Consider the following 19878-nt stretch of genomic DNA (forward strand, 5'->3'; position numbering starts at 1 on the left):
GGTTTTAATCAATTACAAAATGGAAGGCGTTATAGCTATAATATGCTGACCATTTTTTATTAATTAAAAACATCTTCATAACAGCTAAGTATATACCCAGTATAAATTAAGAAGTTGATTAGACTACACATTTGTACACGCAGTCTCCATTATTCTAGGCTGGCGATACAGATTTCATTTCTTGTACATTTCTTCAAAAACAATAAAACATACATTTAGGAAGCTCTTCATTTCTTCGGGAATAAAACCTTTAGGAATATTATGATCATTGACTAGCAGATTACCTGGTACCAAAATAAATATTTAGATTCTAAATACAAGGCAAATTGAATTTTGAAATGTAAATCTCCGAAGTTAAAATTGAACAGAATAATTTCCAGATAAAAAATATCAAATGTCACTTCATAAAAAGTTAGTTTTTTTAAACAAAAGTTAAATAACATTTTTTGTCATCATATACATATATCATGACTTTTTGTAATTTTCACATGGATCAATTGAGAATCACTGCAATCATACCTGTTTGAATGACTTCATAATAGAGGACACTTTTTAGAGGTATAAAAAAAATCACAGGTAATTTTAAAACATAGGTAAATCCTGGTTTACTTCTCTGAAGTAGACTGTACTATAACCCTTGTCATAACATTCTGCTAATTATCAGATTATAAAAAGTGGGCAAATGGAGATACAGCCTCTGAAATAGACTATAACCCTTGTCATAACATTCTGCTAATTATCAGATTATAAAAAGTGGGCAAATGGAGATACAGCCTCTGAAATAGACTATAACCCTTGTCATAACATTCTGCTAATTATCAGATTATAAAAATTGGGCAAATGGAGATACAGCCTCAGAAATAGACTATAACCCTTGTCATAACCAAGGATTTATAAGTGAGAAGGATTCGTGTCTGTCTCTTTACACTACTAAACACCACGCGAGACGCTTATGAACCGGGAATAAAAACCGTTTTTCTCAACAAATACTTGTCTCATCGAGTCAAACGAAATACCAATGTAAAGTAAATTAAATTTCACAACGTTTATAACTTGCTTTAAAGATGGAAGATTTAGAAGAAATGTCTTAAACGATCGTTAAAAAAATACGACCGCTCATGAAATGGCAGCACGCTTCAGAAAGTAAGACGGTAACCCTCGCACCCCCCATGCTACATCAAAGGCTGCGGCGGCGGATATCAAAGGAAATCAGTCGTCGTCCAACGTCACGGTCAGTGCACATACACAAAAGCGCCTGCGCTGTCTTTGCCCAAAACCCAGTGTGACCTATCCTTCTCATATACGTCCTTGTCATAACATTCTGCTAATTATCAGATTATAAAAAGTGGGCAAATGGAGATACAGCCACGTAGCTCTGTAATATTCATGATTGATCAGCCAAAAATGAATGTATTCTGCATGATGACATAATTATGTAGTTTAATAATTAGGATATATACTACATAATCAAATTGGATATATCTCACTCAGATTGCATGGTAAATTAATCTAATTAATACATGTATACAAATATTTCAAAATCAAAAATAAAAATTAATTTGATATAGTCTACTTCAGTAGGCGGCCTTATTGTTTTTTATCTCTACATTTTCCCAGTTTTAATTTTACTTTGCTTGTTAAAAATAAAAAAAATATGCTATAATGTCTTCAATAAATTTAAATACCAGATACTTAACTTTAAATTATAGATTTTATTTAAAGTCACATTATTTCTTTTGGAAACAATAATAAACACAAATATCTAAGCTAAAATCAATAATTACAAATTAATCAGCCATGGCAAATAACTCCATCTCTCAAAATATTACTGTGAAGTTTGCCGTATATGTATGTCATACCTACCGGTCGTAATCATCGATGTATTGAAGAACTATTCTGCTGTCCTCACGAAGTCTATGTTCTCCAGTGTATAAGAATATTTAGCATGGTCAACATCGGTTCTAAGCCAAGCAGTCTGTGTCCGTATTTGTTTACATTCAGCAATCAGACATTACGTAAACAAACACACATGCCTGTGTTCCCCGCGCTGAATAATCACGTGACTAACACATACTGAGTGGTGCTCCGGAAACGATTCTTACACCAAAATCTGCCATTTTCAGCAATGTTTCCATGGTTACAGAAAAAAACATAAAAAGTGAAAACCTTAAAATAGCAAAAGGCACTACTAGACCATAAGACCAATGTGTCTATGAAGTTTCGTGGAAATATCTCTTCTGGTTTTAGAGTTATGCTCCAGAAACAAACCTGGTACAAAAATATGATATTTTCAGCAATGTTTCCATGGTTACGGAAAAATGCAAAAAAACGAAAACCTAAAAATAGCAAAAGGCACTACTAGACCATAAGACCAATGTGTGTATGAAGTTTCGTGGAAATATCTCTACTCGTTTTAGAGTTATGCTCCGGAAACCATTCGTACGGACAGACGGACGGACGGACGGACTGAACCCATTTGTATATCCCCCGCCAACTTCGTTGGGCGGGGGATAATTAATCTTTTATGATAAAACTTGTCAATTATATTGATAAAAAGCTTTGATATGGAGGCCATCCTGTATGACAAAACATGTCATTATATTACTCAGACCATTTATTTATATATTAAGATATTTGTAGTTTACTAATTTATTATACCAATACAACATGCATTGAACTATAATTCTCACACCATTGCCAAATTGTAAAGTTTTCAACTAAGGCTTAAGGACTAGTACTTACAGTACTTTGATTATTTTATTCAGCTCTCACGAACAAAATATCTCATCTTTGAGTTATCTCCCTTCCTACAATTCCATCAGAAATAGCATTAACTTAGTTGGTACTTTATTTTCCCTAATGAAGGCGCCGGGCGCAGGTAAATGGCCGAGGGGGGGGGGGGGGGGGGGGGGGATGCCGTTATTTAAGACCATTTTCAGATGTTTTTTAACAGTTTTTTTCTGAAACAGACTAGTCATCTTGCTTTTAGTTTCATATTTTTCTGAAACTCACTATAACCAACTTGCGTTTTAAAGTCAAGTAAGTATTGAAATTACATAATTATGAAGAAATGTAGGCACAAGAAGTATAAAACATTGGTTAAATATGTCTTTTCACAGAATTTTAGCATTTCATGCTAGCCTGTTTGTTTACCATGCGTACACAAAATGGTGGACAGTGCTTTCGATCGCTAATTTCGTTTTGTGGCAGATGGGAAATACCGACAAGTGCACACAGTAAAATGCTTAAAAATGATAACATTCCTGTTATTTAGGAACCATTATCATAGATATACAGTAAGTATTCATAAAACCTGTATAGACATCGCTAAAATGTTGTTGCCAGTTAGTCTTCATCCATACACGTGTGTGGGGCATTCAAGTGACACATTTTGTTTTGAACATGGCATTCTCAGTGTTTCTATGTGTAAACACTTAATTGGCAAAGATGTCCTAAGTACATGTAGTCGAATGCAATAAATTTAGTGCTTATACAAGCTCATCAGATATCTGTTAAGCATCAGATTGATGTGAAACAGTATTTCATTAGCGTCTGCAAAGACAAATCGTCACAATCTGGCACAAAAATTGTATGAAATTAGTTGATTTTTTTCAGCAAAAAACGTGGGGGAGCCCTTATTAGAGGAAGTGCTCTTAATAGACAAAATACGGTATATCTCACCTTTGGCAGGGTTCAGCTCATGTCTGATCTGAGATTGTAGAATAACCTTGATGTAGTCTATAGGTATGACCACCAGACTCTGGGCGGCTCCTCCCAAGCAGCCCGCAAATAAAACCTTACTGTAAGCGTGTGACCGTTTCTCTCTGTCTGGCTCCAAATACTTCAAAACATTCCCATATACACCAAAAAAAATGGAGTTTGACACACCCACAGTGATCAGGGGCCAGGACATACCCCTGTAAAACCCTTGGATCTGGAAATCAAAAGTGTTCACTTTTATAGAAATTACATTGGTTTTCACATCTATCATGAGTTAGTTCCCCTCTTCTTCATTCATTAGCATTAAAAATAATCATCCCCTCCCACAGAGATTGAATTTGGAACCTCTGGCATGGATTACTATACTAGTCCCACACTCAACCAAATGAGCTTAAGAGAAATGATGTTCTCTCTAGCCGAAAGGTATATTTTTGCTATTGCAGCTACAGAATAACCAATTTGAATATCTACAGTATTTCATAATTTCATAGCTGTTGATCACACATGGATACTGTAAAACCTGAACACATTCTTTTAAAGCCACACTATATGTAACTATCAACAAAAATTCAAGTTAAATTTGACTCCGATATTGTTAGTATTTGTAATTGTAGTTGAAATTAAGATATATTAAAGAACATTTATAATGTTTTTTTTAATAACTTTAGTACAGCAGCTGTTGAAAGTCGATACATGTAAACATGCCTTCATTTTAAACTTTCCGCCATAGAAGTTATGATTATTGCCGAACGGAAGTCGGAAAGTTCATGACCCGTTTTCGGAAAGTTCGGACAGACGTTACGTAGTTACGGTAGTCACATGACATTCTCTGCAACGACGTTACAATGTCGGCTAACTTTGGCTTGTTGGACTAAGTGGGACCCACCTAGCGATGTTTAATATTTATTTGTGTAACAGGATGCAGGATTTACAATAAATTTAATACCTGCCACTGCCAGGGATCGAACTCGGGACCTCTGGATTACTAGTCTGACGCTCAACCGATCGAGCTAAAGAGAAGTTCTCTCTAACTGAGCGATATATTGCAGCTAGTATTGACCAGGGTTACATACTCCCCCTCCAGGAATCAACTCGTCCTCGAGTTTCCAGGGGTCACAACGATTCCTTCGCAGGTATCGTGAAGTATCATTCTCGAGTCCATACATGGGCGCCAATGTAACAGGATGCAGGATTTACAATAAATTTAATACCTGCCTCTGCCAGGGATCGAACTCGGGACCTCTGGATTACTAGTCTGACGCTCAACCGATCGAGCTAAAGAGAAGTTCTCTCTAGCTGAGCGATATATTGCAGCTAGTATCGACCAGGGTTACATTTGATTTTTATCAAAATATTCAGAATCATAATCGCTCATCTTGACTTTGATTAAGTCCTATCTCTGCATGACTTACAACAGGATTTTTTCCCCAACATTTTTCTAAATCATGAAAAAAAAAAAAAGGTACGGATATTGGCCTTTAAATAGTTACATTATAATGGACATGTACAGTATATCCAGGAGTACATGTACCTACCCATTGCTGTCTATAGATATGTCTAAATGCATCAGTAAAGCTTTTGTACTGGTTTCCATGCAGTTGTGTTTGAAGCTGAGTCTGAAACAAAAATAACGTTTTTATGAGAAAAGGAATGCTACATGCATGTATCTTTCCCTGTGCAATTAAAATTTTCCATAAATGCAATTGGTCTTAAACCAAAAACCAGTACATGGTTCATAACTGTTTGGGTTTTTTTTTTTTTTTTTTGTCTTCATCATACTGAACTGATGACTTTTTTTTAAAATACAACACAGCCATCATTGCTTTATAAATGCAGTGAAAAGAACACAATAAAACAAAATGGTTTCGTTGTTTACTACATTAATGTGCATATACACTGCCCTCCAAAAGTTCTATTACACATGCTTTTTTTATAAATAAATTTAAAAACAAAATAATTTCAATATTCTTTTAGTTATCACGTGAATATTTTATTGTCCAAATACTTTTACAATTTTTCATGATAATGCAATGGCCCTGAGTTCATGTATTGTAATGAAATTGGAATATTTGTTAAAGTGAACAGTCGGGCAAGGATGGCTAAAGTCGGTAAAAATGGTGTGAATGTATCCAGTATAACTTCTTATGAAATGGAAAAATAAAATCTCTCGTCAAAATCTGTCTGCGTACGAAGAAATTAATTTAAAGTATGGAAATTCTAAAACGTCCTCCCGGCTCACTATGTCCGTGGTTACATTCCCACGCAGCCTCGCTTTCAATGCTTTAAACTTTTCTTTACTTTAATGGTCAGAACTGGGAAACTAAACAGAACTTGACCGTCATATTAATATGTGAGAACTTTTGGAAGGCCAATGAACGCATTTAGACTGGTTTTCTTTGCCCGACTATTCACTTTAAAAATAAAAAATCTTGTTATTCTGTTAATATTTGGTATATCCTCCACATGCTCTAAGTACTGCCTGTATACGGTCAGGCATACTTCTGATCAATGTTCTACATCTTCTAGCAGGTATCTCATCCTATGCTAGCTGCAATGCACCTTCCAGTTCCCCAAGGTTTCCACACTTGTGCTTGCGGACTTCCATACCAAGATCTCTCCACAGGTTTTCAATTGGGTTCAGGTCAGGGGATTGTGGGGGCCATTCCAAAGACTGAATATTGTTTTCATCCTTCCATTCAGTTACTATACAGGCTCTGTGGCATGGGGCACCATCATCCTGGAAGAAAAAGTTATTGCCGTAGCCTAGCAGATGTGCTGATGGAACTGCACTGTTCTCTAAAATATCAATGTACTTTGTTCTGTTGAGATTTCCTTTCAAAGGAGTAAGATATCCAGTCCCTCGGAAAGACATAGCGCCCCAAACCGTCACACCACCCCCACCAAACTTAACTGTAGGCACTACACACTCGTGATGTAATTGTTCATTCACTCTTCTTCTCACATACGTTCTGCCATCTGTTTGGAAGAGAGTGAATCTTGACTCATCAGTCCATAGAACTGTTGACCATTCCACCCAGGTCCAATTTGCGTGATTCTGTGCAAACGCCAACCTCTTCTGACGATGGGTAACTGTTAAAAGTGGTTTTTTGGCAGCAACACAACCCTTCAACCCTGCATTTTGTAATCTTCTCCTCACTGTTGTATTGGATGCCACAACACCAGTTTGGATCCATTCAGTTCGAAATTCAGGAACGGTCTCCTTACGATTTCTTAGACTGGCCCGGACTAGCAATCTGTCATCCCGATCCGTAGAAATACGTGGCCGACCAGAATGTTCCCAATCCTCATAGTTACCCGTATCTTGGAATCTTTTAATAGCCCTGTACACGTTCTGTCTGTAACAAAAGAGAAATGGTCAAACTTTGAAACTGCATACCAAATTATGAATTGCAAAATCCTCAAAAGTTTCAAGAAAAACAATGATCACTTACCTGCTAGTTCCAAGTATCCTTGCAGTTTGTGCCGCCGGAACACCATTGCGATGGTAAAAAACACACTGGAAACTGTCTTCTCTAGATAATTGCTGCATTTTGTTACATAAAATTTTTCAGAATTAAATCATACTTTTAGAAAAACAAAAATGTGAGTTTGTTTTACTATTTTTTGGCATTTGATAGGTCTGTATAAAATATGAAATGATTGAATTATTAATAAAAACCTGTTTTAGGACTTAATTAGGAAAATTATTTGTGTTAAAACACCAAAGTAGCATTATCCCCCTTTACGTCATTTAAAACAAATGACAAAAAATTCTATCCCCAATAATTTTGTCAAAAATAATTTTATACAGAATTAAGAGAGTTGTAACAGAACTTTTGGAAGGCAGTGTATACCTAAGTACATTTTGAACGAGGCTATATGTGAAGGAAGAACTAACAGTTCTCTGTCATGGTTAAGACTACATCATCCTTATATAGCATTCAAACCTAATATACTTACTTTTGTGGTATCAAATGGGTAACCAACAGCATATCCAATGGATCCTACAAAAACAATAACATGTACAGTGTTATGAAATCATAAATAACTGTATATTTTTTATATATTCATTACTTTCATTATACATGTACATGTATATCAAATTTAATAGGTATAAAAGTGGATGATAATTTAGATCATATTTCAATATTAGACAGTTTGACTTTGTGTAATAAAAATGTTATTCAGATATAATGTTCTGGGTGTCATAATAGTTTGGGATAATTATTATTTGAGGGAGCATTGTTTAGGCCTAATTTGTACTTTTGTTGATGGTGCGCGTGCAGTGATTCGATATCCTAAACAGGCAGAATGGGAGTTAGTTTACTGTACATGCAGTTTCTTATTTACAATATTTTAATATTACACTAGTTTGATTTTCTGTGACATTTATTAGAGATCATATGTAAGTGTTAGTGAAATGATAACAAACTTACAGTATATTTAACTGACACATTTATGAAATACTGTACATTTGTAACCACAGATGCTTTAAGTTCTAACTGTAAACATGGACCTCACTTCTAAATCCTTGCTGTAAAATACAAAATTGTAAGTATATCTAAGTAAAGTTAAGTTTAGTTTATTTTCCAGTACAGGATTGAGGTCCTCTACACTGGACTCATAATCATACAATAAATACATACGTGATATATAATGTACATGTAGCATTGCAGGTAATAAGGGCGCAGCCCTTCGTGCTGAAGGGCACAAAGTGCGAAGCACTTCTAAGGTAACAGATACACGAATATATAAGAAAAAACACAATCTTCAAAATTCAATCCTACACACTGACAGCTTCAGTTTGCGGCCGCCATTTTTTCATAAATATGGGGAGGTTGTGCGTTGCTCCGGTACTGCTCTCCCCAGTAAATATATATTTAACTAATGCAAATGTATAACAGGGGTAATTAATAATAATAAAACTTTGGAAATTAAAAGCTATAAAATGCGATCAAAATATACACCAAGGCGAAGATGAGCACAAGGAATTATGACGTCACATAACGTCAACAAATGGCGCGAAATTATAGGATTGGTATATATGCGGCACTCCAGGCCTTGAATGGACACAAAGAAATCTGAATCTTTGAGTTTATTTCTTTGAGTTTATGCCAGACAATTATTACATCATATACAGTTTAAAGTGTGTCCCTTTAGTGGTATTAATCTATAAAGTTTCGTTAGTTAAGTTTTTAAGAAATGTTTGATTTCCATGTTGGTAATTTCAAGGTGTTCATGTTTTTATTGTTAACACAGTTCATAATGATAACTCTGCTCTATAATTATAGAGTAGGTCTTGGTTTTCCCAGAATTTGTCTAAACTATTTTTAAAACAGTTTATATCATGTGATGATGTAACAGATTCTGGAAGAGAGTTCCAAATTCTGAGAGTTCTTACAGTAAAATAGTTTTCCCTCAATGTTGATGTTGAATGTAGGGGGTAGAGTTTTTTAATTCCTCTAGCACTTGGGGGCCATATCTGACCATAAGCTTATACAGTTATAGCAACACAATCTTCAAAATTCAATCCTACACACTGACAGCTTCAGTTTGCGGCCGCTATTTTTTCATAAATATGGGGAGGTTGTGCGTTGCTCCGGTACTGCTCTCCCCAGTAAATATATATTTAACTAATGCAAATGTATAACAGGGGTAATTAAACATTTTTTATTATTTTTTAAATAATAATAATAAAACTTTGGAAATTAAAAGCTATAAAATGCGATCAAAATATACACCAAGGCGAAGATGAGCACAAGGAATTATGACGTCACATAACGTCAACAAATGGCGCGAAATCATAGGATTGGTATATATGCGGCACTCCAGGCCTTGAATGGACACAAAGAAATCTGAATCTTTGAGTTTATTTCTTTGAATACAGTTTAAAGTGTGTCCCTTTAGTGATATTAATCTATAAAATTTCGTTATTTAAGTTTTTAAGAAATTTAACACAGTTCATAATGATAACTCTGCTCTATAATTATAGAGTAGGTCTTGGTTTTCCCAGAATTTGTCTAAACTATTTTTAAAACAGTTTATATCATGTGATGATGTAACAGATTCTGGAAGAGAGTTCCAAATTCTGAGAGTTCTTACAGTAAAATAGTTTTCCCTCAATGTTGATGTTGAATGTAGGGGGTAGAGTTTTTTAATTCCTCTAGCACTTGGGGGCCATATCTGACCATAAGCTTATACAGTTATAGCAGTCTTATCATAATCCAGAAATCATTTTGAACACCTCAATCACGTCCCCACGCATACGCCGGTATGATAAACTGGGCAATTTCAGTTTTTTTCAGCCTACAGATCTACATGTACTTTAATATCAAATTTCAAAATAAGAACATTACTACCATTTTTGCTATAAACTTATATCATTATTTAATAGGAGATGTGTTTTTTATAGTCAGAACTTCAAACAAGTTACAACTGTTAAATAATCAGTCAGAACTTCAAACAACTGTTAAATAATCATTCTTCACGAGCGATCAGATCCATTTTGTAACACAACAAAATACACGTGTACGCGACGCGTGCCGCGCGGAGGCTTACGTACATGTAGTTATATAAAGCATGGAGAGCTGGTAATGCAACATAGCGAACATAAGTTGTTTAGGTATTGGTTTAAAAGCGTAAATATGTTTGCATTTAGTCAAATTAGATGTCTACAGTGGTTAATTCGAATGGTAGCATATTCTAAATATCAAAACAAACAGACGACATTTTGTTGCATAAGCCCAATATCCAAAGTGAGGATAAACACATAAATATACATGTAGAATGCACACATTTGAATGGCACACGATACACAACTGTTATACAGCATATGCATAATCAAAATTACCTCCGAACGCTCCAGCGATATAATCGTGGTAGGGACTTTCAATCGCCATCCATTTCCCAGACAGAGCTCCTCGTGGACGAAAAATAAATTAAAACAGTTGAACACGGTTGTTTTTAAGCTTCAAAAGGCCCTTAGCTTCAAGCGATCGCGTGACAAAGATCTTAGACTCCCGTAGACTTTCTAAAGTCCGCAGGGCATTATACACCAGTCCACATGCTACAATCATTTAATAAAAGATAAAACGAATTATAGAACTGAAAATAATGGTAAAAGTTGTGTACCTTGTGTTAATAACAAAATTTAAAAGTTTGTACATGTATAACCATTTTGTTCAAAATGAAGAAGAAAAGAAAAATAAATAGAAACGACCTAGTCACTATTTCATATTATTATCTTTCGGCGAGGTAAACAATCCCTGTGTGCATGCGCGATGCACAGGGACCTGGCACGACTTTTTTTAAACTAACTGTATACATATACATGTATATATATTATAGTATCAAGGGTATGAACTCGTCGGTCGAGAAAAACGGACCTATTTGTTTAAAACCGTGATTATTTTAATAAATGGGTTCTATACAACATTAACGGATATCTTACCTTAAAGAGAAATAATTTATCTTTCCATTGAGTGCTTGATGAACAAAATTGGCCAAGTATTGACGAAGTTATGGCTTGATGAATCGGGAAATTTACGAAAAATATGCTAGGTAGACATTTCCCTGTCCGGTCGAAATGTCGTCTCGGCTCTAATGGGCACCTCAAAAACCCCTAACTGTGTTCATCCACAATCTCCTTTGGAGGTGTCATCACCCGTACTTTCTGAACGCTAACATATTTATCAACAATAGGTACATGTAGGTGTTGTTTTAGGAAACAATAGGAAGGCAATTATATACTGTTTCATATAAGCTGTCTTTATTTTCACCTGTAAAGTCACCTGAGATTTACATGTATTTCAATCAGTATTATAGGTAACATTGGTGGATTTTGGAAAATAATTCCTTCAATATATTCCGTACAATATACAATGTAAACTATTAATTAAAGAAAATCGGTGCTTTAATATACATAAAATCATAAACATTGCAAATGCTAAGAATTAATAAGGAGCTACATGCGGATTATTAAAGGATTTGTGCAGTCAAAAATGACAATTTCAGTTTATGCTGGAAATGGCTTTATTAGCACGTGTAGAAACCTCTCCGTTCCACGCGCGACCGGAATAACCTGTAAACCGTCGATATCGAGGTCCAAACTTCTGACCGCCCGATTATGCATATTTTCTAGCTCTAAACCGTGTGACGTCACAATAGTCCGTGGCTTATAGCTGTACTATAACTGATGTGCTATCACTTACATCGACGGTCACAGGAAAAGCCGATCGACGATTTTTTATAATTACTTTTGAGTGAAGTTAATCGTACAATAACTTTGGCTCGAATGTAAATAACTAAAAGAGTGAAATTCGATGTTTCAAATACTCTAATTTATGCTCTAATAGCAGGTATCTTCGTGTAGTTGGTTTGAAAATGAGTGGAGAAAAACAATATCATAAAAGTTTAAATTAATTTTGTTGGAAATTTTGAACTGTTTATTATAGTTTCAGTTGGTAATCTATTAAAGGCCCGCTACCTTTCCGGGGCAAAGCATAAAGGTTTCTTAAAAAACATTAATAACATCAGAAAAAAAATACCGATGGCCTAAGATGAGGTTACAACACCAAACATGTGCAAGATTACCTGCGTATTATATGATAACAGTGGAGAGTCAATTCGCCGTTTTGCCGTCTGACGCAGAGATAGTCAACTACCGCGCGGTATTTAGGACGACGGCGGGAAACATAAAACGACCCGCGTTATGAAAATTAACATTTTATTTATTTTAATAAAATTGTTCAGATGTGATGATACGTGTAGTATTATCGGTAAGTTAATAACTTTTGTGACTCTACAAAATAATCGATCTCGTTTTTCATTCCCATTTTAAAAATTAAAAGCCGTTTCAGAAAGGTAGTGTCCCTTTAAAGCCGACACAACCACACATATATGATGTTTTATAAACATTGGTAATAATATATCATTGCTATATGTATTTTAGATACAAAATATTTTTAGAAGTAACTTAATAATGTAAAAATACTAAATGAAATGAAATTGAAGACTGTTACTTAGGGTCTCAACCATATTCATTTTAATACACATTATAGATGTTAATATAATGTTGCAATACTGGCAAAATTATTTCAAGTCGAAATGTTGTAGGTCTTGTAATTCTCAAAATGTTGTAAACTTTTAGTGCTCAGAATAACAGTTTTCATTTTTTTTCTATTTAATGATTATAGTACATATACCATTTGTATCTAGCAACAATGTTTGACCGAAAATCAACCATAGGAAAGAAATTTATAAGTTATTTCTAACATGCACAAAAATGTATATATTTACTGCACTGTTAACCGACAACAGTTTAATTATTGGGTGCTCTTATGCTATAATGACATACATTTACATTATAATGTAACATTACGCTGATCTAGAAATACCATCGTAGGATAAGAAAGCAGAAAAATTATATAATTATGATAAATTATTCATCCTAATGCAACTTTCAAAACATATTGTATGTTCTGTTAATTTAAAAAGGTCAGTCAAGCACAAGTAATACATTTTTAAAGTTTTGAAATCATATTTGACATAAATTCACTTACTCTTTGGTAGGTAATTAACGCCGATCCTTGTTGAAAAATATCACGTTTCAACTGGCAAAAGGCTTATATTATTTCAAAACTTTTAATCGAATTGGTGTAAAACTAAGTTGAAATAGGATAATTTCTTTTTGAATTTTTTTCTTTGATATTACTGAATGGGAAAGTTACTTCCATGTGAAATAAGTTTCAATGAATTTTGCTTGATTTTAGTATCAATCTATTAAAAATCTAATGAGATTGATACCAGAGATTTTAGATATATCAAGGAAATCTTTAAAATTCTTGAAATAAAATCATTGCGAATTTAATTCAATTTCATTCATAGATTCTATTGTTATATTCTCATAGATATTAACAGAAACATATATTATGTATATATAATAATATGATGGGACGCATAATGGTGAGCTCCGTCAAATTAGTGAAATTCAGTGAAATTTCCAAGTTGAAGAGACCTGGGATTTGGTAAGGTCGTTCCTTATGTTATGAAGATCACCCATTTGACTTCAAAAAATAATATGCTTTTTTGATTGACGAACTTTGATTGTACATTGTATCTCATAATACCTAACTGTGAAATCAGTCAAGGGTGACGCATACCCCTTGTCGAAGGCGAGCTAAATATAGCTCTCACTTGTATACACCTGTTCACACCAACCGGAGCTACCGAGGGGAGATAATGCCCGATGTCGTTCAGGTTGCTGTTCACACCTGACTATGGACAATAGTGATCAGGAGACGCACGCTGTGTAATAGGTTTACACATCATTACAGTGTAGTGTGTATCCTATAGTTACAACTCTACCATATTATATGTGAACTGAATTTCATATGAATATAAAATATCTGTGGTGTATTTTATATCTAGTAATTCTGATAAGACAGTTGCTCGCTATCCGAAAAGTTATACAGAACATAGTAGTGTTGAAGAACTCTGAGAACGTCGCCTCACTGGCATCAAACTGTATCTCTACGTTATGGCTGCTGCCAATGTCCACGATTTGGATGAAACTAATCCGAAATCTGTTTTTGATCTGGATTTGGATTGTTCAAGCCAGCAGAGTAATGGTCATGATGTTCTCAGCAGTAATTCGGAGCATGATTTGGGAACTGGTTCTGATAAGTTTGATAATTCTCTCATATTACTCCCCAAAGAACAGTATTTACAAAAGATTTTGCTTCTTGCTGAAAACTCTGAGAGTAAGTTGGTTTGGTACAGATCTGTTTTACACGACCGTGCACGACACGTACATGGATGTCCATCAAGTAAACTCATATCGCGGAAAACGACAAATAAAAGTTCCGCTCAAGCTAAACTAGCTCGGGATTGTTTCATAATTCAGCAATTTCTGAACGGTGATTATGATGGAGAAATCAATGAAGTATTCTCACAGAAACATACAGACAATGTTATTGCGAAACCCTCATGTGATTGTAGCAATGATATCGACGCGATACGCGCCGAAATCGCACTACTACGTAAGCAAATGCACGAGTTGAAAGACAACACCAATACCCGCCTGGACTCTGTTATACGTGATCAGGAAGTGTTGAAATCAGATATTGAGAAATTAGTCTCTGATGTTAAAACATCATGTAAAACAATCGACAAGGTGTTTACGGAAGACATTAATCACGGTGCAGCTCCGAAGTCCCTTGCTGATAGGTTACATTTAGTTTCTTCCAAAACACATTCTTTCGAGAAGTTTCGGAAATCTACTATGTCTGAGTTAACAAATCTTACTCAGTCTATCAGTGACGTATCTTTGGGTCTGGACCGCGTCAATGATGCGAAGTTTTCAAGTGGAACAAGACCTCGCCTCTCAAAGGTCAGCTGTGAACTCTGTCCAAGGATGTATGTCTTCGTTAAAATCGCGTGTTCGCGACATGGAACAATCTGTTGCCGACGCTCCAGTAAGAGCCAAGGCTTGTGTTGATGCTGCAATCAGTGTATTTGCCGAGGAGCTAGGGAATGAGATAAATGGTGTTCGTAGGTATGTTTACGAGGCTGTAAATATACGGAAGCCTGTTACTTCTCCCGAATTACAAACCGACACTCCTGTTTCTACTAATAGTTCTTCGCGCGTTTCGTTGCGTCGTAATAGTGAAACGGATGATATACCTGTCTCCCCAGCACACCATCCAGCGTGTGTTGATACTCTAACTCCCGCCCCGAAACCATCATATGCGGAATCTGTAACCTCACTGGTTAGTGCTCCTAATTCTCACACTCTCGCTTGTTCGGACATTTCTGAGAACGAGAGCGCGCCCAAGAAAGGACCTGACGTTACGCCCCCAAGTGGTTTTGTTGGGGTCACGCGGAAAAAGATTTCACGTCTATTTTTATGTGGCATGTCAGATACCTGTACATCAGATGACATAAGGTTGTACCTTGAAGACAGAGGTATACACGTAACTTTCTTACGGCTTCTCAAAAGCCGGATGCGTGACTGCGTATCCGCGCGGGTCAACATCTTGTCAAGTGACATCTCTAAAACAAAAGCACATGGTTTCTGGCCTGGAGGAGTCCGTTGTCGTAAATGGGTAAGTCAAGCTCGGTTCTATGGCGAGAATGCCCAGAATTCAGAAGAATCCGATACTAATGTATAAGTACACTGTGATAGGATCCTTCATCTGTCTTTTAACTCTCTTTTGTATGAAGCATCTCCGTATAATGACATGGAATGTGACAGGAATTATGTCATCTGGACTTACTCTCCACAATGCACTGAATCTTAATAATATAGATATATGTGGTATTTCAGAACACTGGCTGTTTGAGGAAAATAGCCATTTATTCCAAAGCATCCACCATTTCTACGATTCGCATGTTATATGTGACTTTTCTTTACATCCTTATGCCGACAGGAGAACGCGTAAAGGTGGTGTAGCGTTGATGTGGCACAAGCGCCTCTCTAATCAGATAGTTGTCGTCGATTCCGAAGACGATAGAATTGCGATAATTAAAGTCGTACTTGAAGATACCGTCTTTTATATCATGCAAGTGTATCTTCCAACTATGCGATATGGAATGGAGCTGTTCCGCTCTTATGTAGACAAGCTCGACGAACTTTACACGAAGTTTTCTTCGATTGGAATCGTTATTGTTATGGGCGATTTTAATGCACACCTGGATGGTCCTCGCGTCATTACCGGTCTAAATCCTCAGGGCATCTTGTTGCGTCGTTTTTTGGAGCTGAACCAGTTAACTGCCGTTAATACTCTCTCTTCCTGCAACGGTCCCGTAAATTCATTTGTACACGGCGACGATGGAGCCGGCTCGTTAGTGGATTATATTGTGGTGGACTCAGGAAAGACTGACCTGGTCAGTAACTGTAGAGTCTCGGGCGACAGTTTCCTAGACGTATCTAATCATAGAGCTATATTCTGCGGTATACGTGTACCTGATCCGTTTTTACATAACGCTCACAGTTCTGCAAAGGGTTTTGAAAGAACGTCTTTCAAGTGGATCACCTCTGGTGCTAATAGTAACGTTGATATTTATCGCAGTAATGCTGAACATTTATTGCGTGACTCTGGTTTATTGGAACGTAAAATTTCGACTTGTGATGAAATTGAAACTTTTACATCTGATCTAATTTGTATAATCAAAAAAGCCTCTCTTATTTCTTTGCCTCAAAAGAGACTCCGCACTTTCCTTAAACCATACTGGAGTGGTCATCTCAAGGACCTCCATAAACGGATGTGGAATCTTCGCTGTAATTGGATTAGACTTGGACGTCCACGAGCTCCAAATGATAATTCCTTTCGTCTATATAAAGAGGCAAAGCGTGAGTTTCGATGTGCTCATCGTCGTTTGTCAGAACAACATTTACAAAAACTGAATGATGACATTGTAGAGGCAGCTGAGGTTGATCAGCGGACATTTTGGAAAATTATTAAAAATAGAAGTCAACGTAACAGTGGAACAGCTAGTGCTGAATTAACTTTTGACGGCAAAACAGTTCGAAATCCACAGCAAATTGCAGCTCACTGGGGGGAATATTTCTCGGTTTTGTATAAACAATCTGAATGTACAGATTACGATGATGATTTTAAAGAATTTGTTGACTTAAAAGTGAAAGATCTACTTGATCAGCCTTCTACAATGTCTAGTTTTAACTTTAATGATTTTACAATATTTGAAATCTCTAAAGTTTGTAAGGAATTACCTTTAGGTAAAGCACCGGGTCATGATTCATTAGTATATGAACACTTTATATATGGAGGTGATTGTTTGTATTATTGCTTAACAAGGTTATTTAATGCTTGTGTATCTCGGGAGTTTTTCCCTGCGAGTTTGAAAAAGGTATCATAAGTACGCTGTATAAGGGCAGCAATAAACCTAAGAATGATCCAAACAGTTATCGAGCGATATCTTTACTTCCTGTCACTTTAAAAATCTTTGAAAAACTTTTTCTTAAGAGACTTGAGTCCACTAAACTTTTTGTTGTAAATCCACTACAAAATGGCTTTCAGCCTCATGTTAGCAGTACGATGACCTCATTTTTGGTACATGAAGCGGTTACATATGCAAATGAGCAAAGTAATAAGTTATTTACATGTTTTCTTGATGCCGCTAAAGCATTTGATTGTGTTTGGCACTACGGATTATTTATGAAAATGTATGATTTAGGATTTGATATAAAATTTATCAAAATTTTAGCTTCAATGTATTGTGATATGCAAAGTGCGGTTGTTTATAAAGGTTTTGTTTCTAACACGTTCTCTATAGAACAAGGTACTAGACAAGGTAGTATTTTATCACCCTGGCTGTATACATTGTTTATCAATGATCTTTTGGAAGAATTATGTAAATCAAAGTCTTCACTAATGATAGGAGATGTTAACGTTACCTGTCCCACTCAGGCTGACAATATTGTACTTTTATCTTATACTAAATGTAATCTAGATGTTTTGATGAATTTATGTTATGAATATAGTTGTAAATGGAGGTTTACGTATAATGCTTCCAAAACATGTATTGTAGTTTTTAATGAATCGAAAACATGTTTTGCAAGATCCGCACGCAACTGGAGTTTGGGTGGTAAAACTGTGAATGAGTCTGAACATACGACACATGTTGGAATATTTTTAGACAAATATAAACTTGGTTGTCCTGATATTGAAAATGTACTTCACAAATTTATAAGCACTTGCTTCTCGTTTTTAAATGGAGGCTTAATCGGTAATTCGATAAACCCTCTCATTGGTTTGAAGCTATTTCGCTCTATCACACTTCCGTGCAGTTTATTTGGCTCGGAGTTATGGTTTTCATTAAGCTCGAAAGATTGGTCGCGGCTTGAAATAATTCAACATTTTTGTGCCAAAGTCATTCAGGGGTTTTCTTTAAGAACTAGATCGGACATGGCACTTGGTATGTTGGGCCTTATTTCTTTGAAGGCAAAAGTCGAACAGTCTAAACTTCATTTTTTTGGTTCGATGTGTCGTCTGAGATCTTCAGCTGCAGTAAAACAGCTATTTCTGTTAAGGTTATACCAGAAACACCTTGGTGTTTATAAAAGTACTAAAGGTGTCATTAACGACATCTGGGTTATTATTTTTAAGTACGGTTTAGAAGAAGACTTGAACATATTTCTGGAAGACGGGTTTTTCCCTTCCAAACAGTCTTGGAAATTGTTTGTCAAAAATGCTATCTATTGGAAAGAACAATCTGAATGGCATGTGCGCCTTAGCAATTGTGATGATTTTAGTCGATTTAAATGTTTGCATGGATCACTTCGTCCGTCGTCTCTTTGGTTTCTTTGGAAACACTTATCTTCTTTTCAAGCTAATATTTGCAGTAGAGTAGCAAGTCTGTGGTTGTTAAGCCCACGTTGTGAGCTGTTATGTGCGAAATGTCATGTGATATCTCATGATGCTTTAGCCCATTGCTTACTTGATTGTAAACATCAAGATCTATTTGATCTACGTGATGAATTCTTAACAAATATTGTCAACAATTATCCAGTTGAGTTATACGTAAAATTAGACAATTTAGATAGACACGAACTTATTTGTGTCCTATTAGGGTACATCCCTGATTATATACAGGAACTATTACCGGATGATGTATATTCTATAAGATTTTCTTACGTTTGTTGTTGCTTTTCTGTGAAAGCTGCTGAATTAGCGTTTCAGTAAATATGTGTACATTCTTACATTTATATCATGATGTCTTTGAAGATGTCAGTTTGTATTTAATCATTTTTCCTTATTGATGTATTGAATTTTCCCCTCTCTCTCTATATATATTTTTTCCTCTCAATTTTCTTACAATATTGTCCTGATTTATGACGTCAAATATGTGTTATTTATGTAATCGCTTTCATTTTTCTCTTTGTAATTCTTTGTCTTAAAGTTTTGTATAAACTCTTCATTTATGGAGGAATAAAGTCAAAGTCAAAGTCAGTAAAAGGACTACTTTTTTTAAAAGAAACACATGGCTTTGTTTACATTTTGACGAAACATTACGTGTATATTGTTGTTTTTCATAGAATTTTGGAAAAATGTAAACAATATATACATGTTTTATATTTATATATGATTCAAACAATTTTTAAATTAACAATTTTATAAAGAAACGGAAAAATATCCC

The sequence above is a fragment of the Argopecten irradians genome, chromosome 3 (assembly GCF_041381155.1).
Source record: "Argopecten irradians isolate NY chromosome 3, Ai_NY, whole genome shotgun sequence".
NCBI classification, from domain to species: Eukaryota; Metazoa; Mollusca; class Bivalvia; order Pectinida; family Pectinidae; genus Argopecten; species Argopecten irradians.